Here is a 7,280-nt window from a genome sequence, read left to right on the forward strand (position 1 = left end):
TACTGAGAAAAGAAAAGGAAAGCGAGGAAGGAAGGAAGAGAAGGGGAAAGGATAAGAGAGAGGGATGGAGGAAGAAAGGGAGAGAGATAAAGAAGCGAAAGAAGGGGAAAGAAAGAAAAGAGAGAACATTGTCTTTGAGGAAGTAGTAGCCTTCCTCCTTTCTGAAAATGAAACAATACCTATTTACTTGTCTGTCTCCTCAGTGGGTCTGTGAATTCTTTGATGGCAGGGAGTGTATCTTTTTCACTTGCATTTTTCTGATGTGGAGCATAGAAGCTTTCCATGGTAGATGGTCAAGAACATTTGGTAAATAAATGAATGAACAAGTCATGTTTCATTTTTGCCTTGGCAAAAAGGTTGACACTTTGCCTTCCTCTTCCTTCTGGGACACTGATTTTCCCTTTTGACTTTTTCAACCTATTGGTTATGTTTAATATGGTGGAAATTACACAGGTGCTAAAGCCAGATTGGCTGTGTTGAGATCCTGACTCCATTTAAGGATAATCATTCAATATTATTTTTGTCATTTTACTATTTCTCAACATTCCTTCTAGAATAGTCAAACTCTTGTACTCATTATCTAACAGGCAAATCAAATTTCTGTTTTTCTACTCTCATTTTGTTCCCATTTCTTGGAATGTCTTTCTCTTTCTCTTGTATTTATCATATATATATATATTCTTTAGAGCCCCCACAGCCTCTCCTCTTTAGTACAAAACTTCTCTGCTGCATCAAAGTTCTCTGAAATGGTTGGCACTAATTACAAAGTTTAATACCCACACTTTTTCCGTAATTTTCATTCAGGTGCTATAGGTGTCAGTGTTGTCTCTACAACTAGTCTGTAATTTTCATTAGGGTAGAAATCAAATCTCTACTCCTCTGTATGACACAAGAAGCCTGGGCTCTCTATTCCACCTGTAAAGTCTACTTCAATACTTTATTGTTTTTCCATTTGAAATTGTATTGATGGGTAACTTGTTATATGTTTCAAAACTTTCACATGTATTGGTTACCCATAAGCTACTGGTTTTTTTTGTAAGAATAATTCTTACTGCAAAATGACACCATAAGTTAAAAATTTTAAAACTAGATGTTGCAAATGACACATTTAAAATATATTAAATCAGAAGATGATTTTTGAGATGGCATCCAGTTTTAAACATACTAAGTACTTTTGAATATAGACCATTAGCAACAAACTGATAGTTCTAAGAAACTTTCTAAAGGAAGATTTATTTTTCATATAATTCAAGCCAGAGTTAGAAAACCTAAAATGTTAAATTTCCCAGAAACTTGATTTGAGTCCACAAGGGACAACATAAGGTTGTACAGTATTATTAAAACAGCAAAAATTTCTTTAAATGTTGAAATTATTAGGTTTGCCTAAAGGTGTGTATATTTCAAAATAAAGTTGCTTAAGTTTTCATGCCTTTCTCCTATACAGGCTTGTGAACCCAGGCTACCTCTTCTTGCAAACCTTGTCTAACGCCATCATGTTTCATTTTGATGTTGTCTAAGCACAGCAACTGGGACATTTCTTTCAGATTTCACCACATCTATAAAGTTCATTTTCTTAGCAAAAAGTAAGAGTAGTGTTTGGCAGTAGTTCATATCTGGATGATCCTGGAGAATTTCAGGTTTCTCTTTGGCCATAGCTACCACAGGTAAGAGTAATGGCCTGCTCTTCTTTGTAGAAAATTCCCCAGAACTGTGGTGACATCCTTGTTAGGCTTGTCAAACACCGTGAAAGACAAACTGGATGACGTGAATTCTATTACAGGTACTCTGTCCTAAGGTTTAACATTTGAAGGTTTACGTTTGCGAAGTTTGTTGTTTTCCCTCTATCTTTCAGCCCCTGGTAGAAAGCATGTATCTCCTTGTTCTTCAGATCAAGCTACTTAAAAAATTTTCCACCAAGACAGTCAAGGGATTCTGCATCTCTCATGGGAGCCAAGAGGACTCATTAGGCCTCAGGTGCCACATGGAGTGGCTATGAGTCCTAAATGAAGCACCAGCTAGAATTTGGGGGAACTGATAACAGTCATAATTGTCATTAGCAACACTACTGTATTAGAAAGGGCTTTAAAACATCATATCCCATAGACATGGATCTATTTTTTTAATCATAAAAAAGTTCTCAAACTTATAAGCATTCATTTAAAAATATGCATAATCTGCTTTATTTCCTGTTATGTAAAATATCAAATGTTATTTTCTGATTTCTGCTAATTAAAATTTTCAAATAGCATAACTATATATTACTCAATATTTGTTAGAAATTTTTTGATTTTTATACAGTTTTTAATGTACTTATCAGTATTCTTTTATCATCAAATATTTCCATCTATTTTCCAAACAACTTACTGACATGTGAGCCAATGTATTTTTCCTCAATGGATAAATCACATTGCTTTAAAATATAAATAATACACATTGTCTACATGTTATTCAACATTTTTTCCTTCACAGAATTGTGTTTCTTACAGATACTTATTTCTTGTTCTGTGAGAGTCAATCACCTGGGTATTGCCACTTTTGAACAGTTGGTGGCTCCAATGCTTTGCAACTGTCTAGCAAGTGTGATACCAAAAATAAAATAGCTCTCTTTTAACTGTTCATTGCAGAAGTTGATAACAAAAAATACATTTGAGTAAATATAGTGTATTTTATCAGAAATTAAAAATTTTGTCAGATATGAATTGAGAAGGAAAGTTTTAATACTAACATATGCTTCAGACTAGGTAATATGAATACATATTAAAACCCTCACTGTGTGCACTTAAAAGAGCTAAAGTGTTCCAATAGAAATATAATATGAGCCACATACCTAAATTTAAATTTTCTTTTCTTTTTCTTTTTTTTTTTTTTGAGGCAGAGTCTCGCTCTGTCGCCCGGACTGGAGTGCAGTGGCCCAGATCTCAGCTCACTGCAAGCTCCGCCTCCCGGGTTCACGCCATTCTCCTGCCTCAGCCTCCCGAGGAGCTGGGACTACAGGCGCCCACCACCTCGCCCAGCTAGTTTTTGTATTTTTAGTAGAGACGGGGTTTCACCATGATAGCCAGGATGGTCTCGATCTCCTGACCTCGTGATCCGCCCGTCTCGGCCTCCCAAAGTGCTGGGATTACAGGCTTGAGCCACCGCGCCCGGCCTAAATTTAAATTTTCTAGTAGCCACAGTAAAAAAAGAATAAAAAGGAGTGGGTGATTAATATTAATAATATATTTAATACAATATGCCTCAAATATTATTTCAATGACATAAAAATTACTGATGAGATATTTTATGTGCTTTTCTTTTGTTGGTCTTAAGTCTTCAACACCCAATGTGAATTCAATACTTACAGCATGTGTCCATTGGACTAGAAGTGCTCAGTAGCTGCTGTGGCTAGTGGCTACAATACAGGTGAGCTCAGATCTAAAGTAGCAAGGGGCAACCCTTCTATTCACATTAGATGGATCCTATTAATAATTGATGGAGAGTGATTTTTATAAGTGAAATTCTCTAAAGAAACTCTTTTTGCACCAATTTTGTTTCTAAACTTGAAGTTCTTTTCCCACAGAAAATCATCCAGAAGGCTTGCTTCACAATTTTGATGACATAGGAATGAAATATGTGGCTTAGCTAGCAGCATATTAGTATTGCAGTATTAACTTTTTGAGAGCTTTGTATTACCAAAGAATTCTTAGATCTCTGTAGAGCCGTTTTTTCCTTAATATTTTAGACATATCATACGATTTATCCCATGCTTGACCTCCATTTCTGGTTCCTCCCTTTCACATTTCCAGAATTTAACTTACCATATTACTTTATTTGTGAATTCCGAAGTGTACTAATATTGGTGATTACCCTTTACTGGCTGCTGTTATCATCTAGATTGTAAATTACATGGCTTCTGGAATCAGACTACCTGGGTTTGAGTCCTGGCTCCTCCATTGACAAGCCGTGTGACCTTGGACCACTTACATACTTGTGCATTGTTAACATCTAAAAATTGTAGAAAGTATAATATCTGATTCATGGGTTTTAGTGAAGATAAACCAAATGTATTAATACCCAACATCTAGTACCATGATAAACACAGTAAACACCAACCTACACACGTGTAGATTCTGTAAGAGGTACTATTGTCCTCCTATCAATTTTGTCATATTTAACAAAAATAAAATGACTTGACACCAGGCCTTTATTTTTTTTTTTGCAGAGTGAGGCATTTCATTGAAAATTGTTTCTTATTTACACAGTTAACTTAATAAAATGGAGTCTAGGTTGTCTTTCCTCAGATTAGAGGGTAGAATCTTCTGAATATTTCACCAAGAAAGTGCTGAAAAGCACAGGAACTAAGATGCATGGCTCTGAACAGCTTTCTGGAAAATGTTGTTTTAGACCAAATACATGATTTCCTCTAGAGCTGTTCATTCGTTATTATATAATATCTATTCTGTTGCTAAGAAAGGCAAAGATGAACCTTTTTATAGTGTAGCTCGTCTGTACATCTATACAATATATTTATCGGGTAATGGTTGTGATATGGTTGTGGTACTGGGATGTCAGAGAAAATGAGGCATTTAAAAAGTTTAAGCACAGCAAAGTAGTTTTGAGTCTTGGAGCATCATCTCCAGTTGCTGCTTAATCTCATCAAAATCGAACACGTTTTTGAAGCTAGTTAAGAATGTTTATTACTTTCTCAATTGTAAAGCAGCTTTCACATTAAGAAAATTTAGAACATCTGGAAAAACAAGTAATCTGTACCATCTGCCAAACTCTAATTTAGGAACAATGATCTGGGGAGGAAAAAATGAAAACCAACAAGTTGGTAACAATTCCAAAAACAACTACTAGAAGAATATGTGTGTAATCATCAGAATCTGGGATTTTCAACTGATAAGCATTTACCCTCTGTGGCCACAGATGTTAGATATACTACGAACAGTAAAAATGAGGAATAAGTTAGGGACAAGAAACATATTATGAAGTATATCAGGTACACTAACTTAGGATAAAATTGTAAATATATACCCTATTCATGTTTTAATTCTCCATTTCATTAAAATATTAATGAATAGATTATAAATCTCTATATTTAACAATGTGGAGGCACCTGAGATCTTTTAACTGTCTTAGGATATATTTGCAACTCTTTTGTATTTAATCATCACGTTCTTTGAAGTGGAAATTTTCATATTGTAGCTCACAGAAGTCTTTGCAGAATGAATAGCCTATGAAGTTGAAGCTTGAATTAGGCTGAAGGTAGTAAGAAACAGAAAGTGTAAATCTCAGAAAACTTTAGGAGGGAGAATTGACGACAATGATTGACTACATATATTAAAAGAGAAATGAGTACCACTGATACTGTGGTGAAAGGTGTGAAAACCAAGACATTTGGATAAGATGGTTTTCTTTTTTTTAATGATGAGAGCATTGCTATTTGGGGAGTAAAAGTCTGATGGATTCAGCTGTTGAAGAGGCTTCTAGGGAAGTGAAGCAGGCAGGCAGGCAAAAATGAACATATTGTAAGCAGAAAACAGAGTCAAGGCACTGTTTGATAACATAGTTTTTTTTTTTTTTTGTGAGCCCTAACTACTGGCTATGGGCTCCCCACAATAGAACTTCATGAGTGTGAGGACAGATAAATTCTGTGAGTACATTGAAAGTTCATTTAATCAATGTTTTCTGCTGGTAATTAAAATCTTATGGTAAGAAAAAAAGATTTAATTTTCAAAATAATTTATGTATACATATTTTTACTGTGCAGGCACTACCAGTTTTACCTTGAGTTTTACAGATTAACCAGAAAAATAAATGAGAGTAAACATGTTCAAGTGATTTTTCTTTGATGAAACTTTAACATATTTAATGTTTTATCCAAGGTCTTAATAACTGTCGTGAGAATCAGAAATATAAAATGAAAAGTTTCATGGTGCATGTCAACTTTCTCCATATTTCAGTGAGAATTAACCCAAAATTTAAAAATAATCTTCTCAGCTTTTCTTTAAGGGAGAGAGGGGAAGTGGGGAAGACAGAGAAGTGGTGGGGGGAGGAGGGGAGGGAGAGAGAGGGAACAAAGAGAGAGAGGAAGGGGAGGGAGAGAGAGGGAACAAAGAGAGAGAGGAAGGGGAAGGAGAGAGAGAGAGAGAGGGAGAGTATGTGTGTCTTTCCCTCTTCAGTGATTCCTTGATGAGAGGAGTTCCAGTTTCTGTTACATGCTACTGGACCTTAAAACAAAACAACCATTTTTAAACTTTCTGATTATCTGAGAACAAATAGTTATATTCTAAACCAAACACATTCCCTCTTGTGCTAAATGCCTTGATGATACACAAACTAACTCTTCATTGAGTCTGTATACAAAGACTTTACTGTAGCCGAGGTGATAAATCAAGACATATGAAATATAATACCCAATAATGAGGTGATAAATGCCATACAAGAGAAGTGATATGAAAATTGAGGAGAGGATCATGGCTTTCATATAAGACAAACTGGTTTCATGAACAATGGTTTTAATTTGAGACATGTTTAGGGACTGGGAATAAAGGTCTAGGAACGAACGGCTTAGGCAAAGGCACAAAGATGAGAAGAAGCAATTATTCAGTTTGGCTTAAATGAAGTTCATATAAAAGGGGATGGTGGAAAACAATTCTAAAGAACTAGGTTTGGACTCAGCTCAAGAACGATCTGGAATGGTAGGTTGAGTAATGGACGGTGGTGTGTCATTGCGCAGAGTGACAGTGGTTAGGGGCACAGGCAAATCTCCCCCACCCTCCCTGCCCACCACTGGCTCTTAAAGAAAAGCTGAGAAGATTATTTTTTAAATTTTGGTTAGTTTTCACTGAAATATGGAGAAAGTTCAACTTTGTCCATGGAACTTTTTATTTTACATTTCTGATTCTCACAATTATTAAAACCTTGGATAAAATGTTATATTTAATAATGTTAAAGTTTCATCAAAGAAAAATTGCTTTAACATTTTTACTGTCATTTATTTTTCTGGTTAATCTGTAAACCCAGATCTGTGTTCTGGATCTGGTTCTGCCACTCACTGGCTTTGTGATCTCAGGCAAATCATTTAACCTACTTGACTATTGATTTCTTTCATGTGTACAGGGATGATAACTGTACCTACAAGCTGTAATGTGGATCAAATGAAAAAATGAGTGTTAAAACACTTACCACAGACTCTAGTATATATAGTAAGCGGTAAAACAAAATGCTATTACTAATAAATATAATAAAATAGTCTTAACTTTTACATTATGTGAAATTGTCTTAATTCCTAAATT

This window comes from Colobus angolensis, unplaced genomic scaffold (genome assembly GCF_000951035.1).
Source record: "Colobus angolensis palliatus isolate OR3802 unplaced genomic scaffold, Cang.pa_1.0 Scaffold13, whole genome shotgun sequence".
Taxonomy (NCBI): domain Eukaryota; kingdom Metazoa; phylum Chordata; class Mammalia; order Primates; family Cercopithecidae; genus Colobus; species Colobus angolensis.